This window comes from Apium graveolens, chromosome 10 (assembly GCF_009905375.1).
Source record: "Apium graveolens cultivar Ventura chromosome 10, ASM990537v1, whole genome shotgun sequence".
Lineage (NCBI taxonomy): Eukaryota > Viridiplantae > Streptophyta > Magnoliopsida > Apiales > Apiaceae > Apium > Apium graveolens.
This window is the reverse complement of record NC_133656.1, coordinates 110,590,208-110,595,342: the sequence shown is the minus strand read 5'-3', so window position 1 is coordinate 110,595,342 and position 5,135 is coordinate 110,590,208. Positions and strand designations below refer to the sequence as shown.

The window sequence follows — 5,135 nt, the reverse complement described above, 5'->3', positions numbered from 1 at the left end:
CCAATGAGCATTCTAAAGATTATCATAATAATCCTTTTCTTTCAAAGCATCTAACTCTTTCAGTTTCTGTTGTCTCACATGCATAGGCATATCTTCAGGGAAGAAAAGATCATCCTCTGGATCTATTATGGCATTAGAAATATTAGATTTTTCACCATCATTAGATTCTTCAATAATAACCGGATTTTGCACTAATTGCTGAACTTTATCACCAGTTTCAGCATGTACAATAGAATTAAAAATTTATGTAGTATGTGATCTAGTTGCTTCGGAAGCTTCCACACCTTCAGCAGTTAACTCCACATCTTCAAGTATCATAGATAAATGAATTGGGGCTTCGAGATTAACTTCCAGAACCTCAGTTCCTGTAATAGGCTATGGTGATCCATGTGGTGAAATGAATGAAACTTTATGAATGCACTATTGTGCTACTACATCTTCAGCAATAACAGGGATTTTCTCAGGTGAATGTAAAGTAGAGTAAATGGAATATTTTTCAACAAAAATGGGGATTGTACCATGTGGTGGAGTAGTAGAATGTATGGACTGCAAGAAAGTATCAGTACTTCGACTTGCAGGGAGATTAATAGCCCTTGGTGTATCAGAGTGTTCTTGATATTCAATAGACTGTTGTTCAGCATCTGTTTCTTTAGTACTCTGAGCACCTGCAAATATATAGCAAATAAAACTTAATCTTTCTATTCTTTTAAAGTAGTGTCACTACTCCTCACACCACACATCTCATGACTTTTAATAGTCAGAGCTTCCTCACAAGGATTACTAAATCTTATCTCTCATCTACCTCTCCTTTTTTCAGGAAGGATCCTGCCTCTCTTAAATTCTGTTTTTCTCTCAATCTTTTCACACATCTCACAGAAAAAGGCTCAGAAAGATTGTCCTACAGAAATAAGAGGTGGCTAAAGAAGGGTGATCTTTGGTCATACAACTAGAGGTAGTCCTTAAATAAGGTCTAGGAGTAATTATACCAACAAGATTTATATCATGAAAAATGTAATAAATACTGAAAGAACTAGATCAGTATTTAAAATAAATGTTGATAAAGTAATAATAATATTTATACCTTATGAATCTGAGGATGCAGATTTTATGTGAACATTCAATAATGGTACTGACAAAATATCAACAGAAAATTGAGACGGATGAATTCTGCCTTCAACATCAATAATAAGAGTCACTGTAGTAGTAGTAATGCTTGCATTGCAACTTTGATGTAATGGTTCTTGTGTAGCTGGAGAATCAGGAGTTGCTGGATGACTTTGACAACCAGGTTCTTGTGTACTCTTCTCCACAATTGCAATAATAGGATCCTGAGCAGCTTCAATTAGAGGCTCTTGTGTTTCAATCACTACTAGAAATTTGTCAATAGACATCGCTTATTAGCCGATGTCTATTTAAAATCCAAGCGATGTCTTTGCATGCGATGAGAAAGGTAGGTGCATTACACATCGCTTATTAGCCGATGTCTATACACAGTTTAGACATCGTTTTTCTTAACAATGTGATGTATTTTTCTTCAATGTATACCTTCACTATGGTTTCAGTTATTCATTCATATGTCATGTATATCATTTTAAACTTATCACATATAAAGCAATATGATACATTAACATCGAAAAACTTGTTAAACTGATGTGTAACTTAACATATTACATCAGTCTTTTATCAGAAGCGATGTCGTACCTTTCTTTTTTTAATGAAACCGATGTCTTTGTGTGTGTTTAACATCAGTTCTTTCAAAATGTGATATCTATTATATTGTTTTACATCAGTCATTTCTTGTGAGCTGATATATGTGCCTGCTTATGACATCAGTTTATTGTATGAAATATCTTATTTGACTACATTTTACATCAGTTATTTTGTTCATGAAGTGATGTTTGTTTATTTTTTTTATTCATTTCAATCAAATGCCCAAAACCCAAACAAGAGTCATCCAAAAACATACCAACTGCCATTTTACCATTCCAAAACTAACCAAACCAAAACAAACGCAAAAACAAAATACATTCATTGATTTACCATAGATTATACCAATTACGTACATATATCCACCACCAACCAAACTTCATAATCCAAACAAACTACATAACTGCAAAAGCAAGTACTAGACATCCACCATCGATCATTTACATAGTTCATCCCAAACAGAAATATATCTGCTAAACCAGCTGAAGCTCTTCTAAAATTTAACAGCTGCTAAACCAGCTGAAGCTCTATATAAATTAAACATGAGTTGAGATGAAACCTCGGCAGCAGCAAATCTCATCTTTGCTTCATCTAGCTCTTTCTGTGATCCCCTGGACGATACCCAGATAGACTGCAACAGAAGTTTTTTTAAAAAAAACATGAGCTTTACTAGACTATTCACAATGTAAACATATCAGCCATTCCAAATATTGCATATTGGAAACCTAACCAGAACACAGTCATAGGCAAAGGCTCTGCAGAATCAACCATGTTGTACTCGATAGCAACAGATTTGCGGTGTGTCTCTACTATTCCTGCCACAGCCATAGAAATGGCTGAGAGAACGAGTCTAACTCCTATTCTTTGGAGGTGTGTGACTCCAGTGGGAATCCCTGTGAACTTTCGGAGAATTGGAAAACAGACACGATCATATATTGGGATCAATATAAACATAAACACTAGTGGAATGCCAGGGATTAAAGATCCAGGGACTTGAAAACCAAGAAGATTTCTGTCCATCGTATTACTCTGTTGAATGCTGAAAGTTTGGAGTTGAGCCAAACATGTATTCATGAAGATAGTGCTTAAAATTATCGAGAGCATCCGAATTAAAATTTTTGTTTCCTCGACTTGTGTCACAGTACCCATTTTTCAGGGTCCCGGATTGTTAACAGTAGATGAATCTGTAGTCACAATAACTGCTGCGTGATCCAAGAACCTGCAATATAGAGAGATTAAATTTTCCGAACACTAAGAATCTCCACTAGCTAGCTAAGATGAATAAGAGTAGGCACATGAATTGATTTGTTCTGTGAAGAGTCTCAGATTGTTTATCATGAACCTCGTGGAATCCTACTGCGTTTTCTGGCAGTGAAAGATTACGGTTTCTAATTGCAGCCACAAATACCTAGTTTTAGAAAAAAGCATTTGAAGTCATGAATTAGCCCCATCAAAATAATGGACATCAAAGTATATCTATCTGCAATTACAATGACCATGCATACATCCTGTGTAATTGTATAAAATGGTGCACACCTGCATTATTCGACTGAGTGGGCTTCCTTTTGGGACATTGTTCCTGTAGAGTGATCTTCCCATGCACAGGAACAAGATTGCGATTGCTACTGCAAAAGTAGACACCCCAAATCCCCAGTTCCGGCCTTCATTTTCAATAATCCAGACCAAGAAAGTGACACCAAAGATAGCCCCAGTAACAACAAAAAATAGGAACCAGTTAAAGAAACTAGAAAGGGTATTAGACTCTTCAGGGTCTGACTCATCAAACTGGTCTGCTCCCAAGGAAGGAAGCGCCGCTTTTAGTCCACCAGCCCCAAATGCGACTAAATATAGGCCAGTGTATAGAATCGCAGCTTGGCTACTATCTGCAGCCTCACATTGATTTATTAGTAATATCTTAAGCATCTCAAATATTTGCAGAATTCTGAAGATCCAGTGTAGACTATATGTATACAATTGATTAGAGAACTCTTAGAATATAACTTATCATACAATTATTGTATCATTCAACTCAAGATGTTCATATTTCTATGTTATGCAAACAGCTAGATCAAATATGAAGAATTCCAAAAAGATTATGATATAGGGGAGAGTCTACCTGTATGGAAAGGACAACAGCAATTGTTAAGATCTCCTCGGAACATCCAAGCTCATCTAAAGCTAAGATCATTTTTGAGAACATTGGTTCCTACATAAAGTTAAATATTCTGAGTACTAGAAATCATGAAATCAGTATAAATTATGTTTACTATATGGCTAGGTAGGTGGTTTTGCACTTGGATAACAGAGAGAAGTGCAGAAATTATACCAGGCATCTCATGTGTGTGTGCTCAGGAAGAAAGATAAAATTATTCAATTTTTTAAAAGAAAGATATACTGCAACATACTAATGGAATTTCAGCTATTTGGAAACCAGCTGGTGAAGTAAGTTTGGCATCATCATCAATTACAGAGGAAACAAGACTTGTTCTCTGAATCTCTGGAATCCCCTCTGTAGACAATTCATTGACGTAATACTCCTCTGTGTAGAGCCTAATATCGTATAGCTCAAATTAATATTATTCAACAAAGTCTTGCTTTCCAGCAAAATCAAAACAAAAACTTAATAAATTTACGAACAAGAACTCATGTAGTGATATTTGAGAAGAATGCCGAAGATGAATTATAATTAAATTCAACCATCCATTTTCAATAACAAAAACACCAAAGAGGTGGAACTTGGACATAATTGCAATAAAAAAACAACAGAGATATCCAGTGCCAGAGATAAGCTCAAAAAGTAGAAAGATAAAGACATGCATATACATATGAAAGCGTAATATCAAAATCATGAGTTATCGAGCTGTTAAAACCTAGAATGATCAATCAAAGCTGAAATTACATATAATAAACACCTACCGACTAGTATTTTATTCATTAAGTCTAGTTGGATGATATAAAGGGAGAAATTATTCAAGACTCGGCCTACACAGGTAACCCCTTATTCAAACCAGGAGAGATGTTATGGAAGATATTCACCCATCAATCTATGAAAATTATCAACTCATATCACGCCCTGTTTTTCAAGATCTAATTCACTTCAAACTGTGCACACAGTAGGCAAAATTTGGACACAATATCACACCTAAACCATTAAAATCTTCTTGATATTTAGAATAGATAATAATAACAGGCACAACTTCTAAAAAGAAACTATTGTCAATAAAATGAGAACTTCTCAGTTCAGCACCTATAACATTTTCCAGGACGTACTCTTCCTGCCCTTCCAACTCTTTGCCTAGTTGATGCTTTTGATATTGGTGCTACTATCAAATTTTCAACATCTGTAATCTGCAAAGTTGTAATCAGAATTATGTTAAAAATCAAAGACAATGCTGCATATTTAAATATAATTTCATATATGATATATC

General features: G+C 35.0%; 1 pseudogene; it reads right to left on the bottom strand.

The window, feature by feature from the left end:
- Positions 1–2,385: 2,385 nt before the first annotated feature.
- LOC141690854 (protein NRT1/ PTR FAMILY 4.5-like) lies at positions 2,386–3,630 on the bottom strand (annotated as a pseudogene).
- Between the last annotated feature and the right edge of the window lie 1,505 nt (positions 3,631–5,135).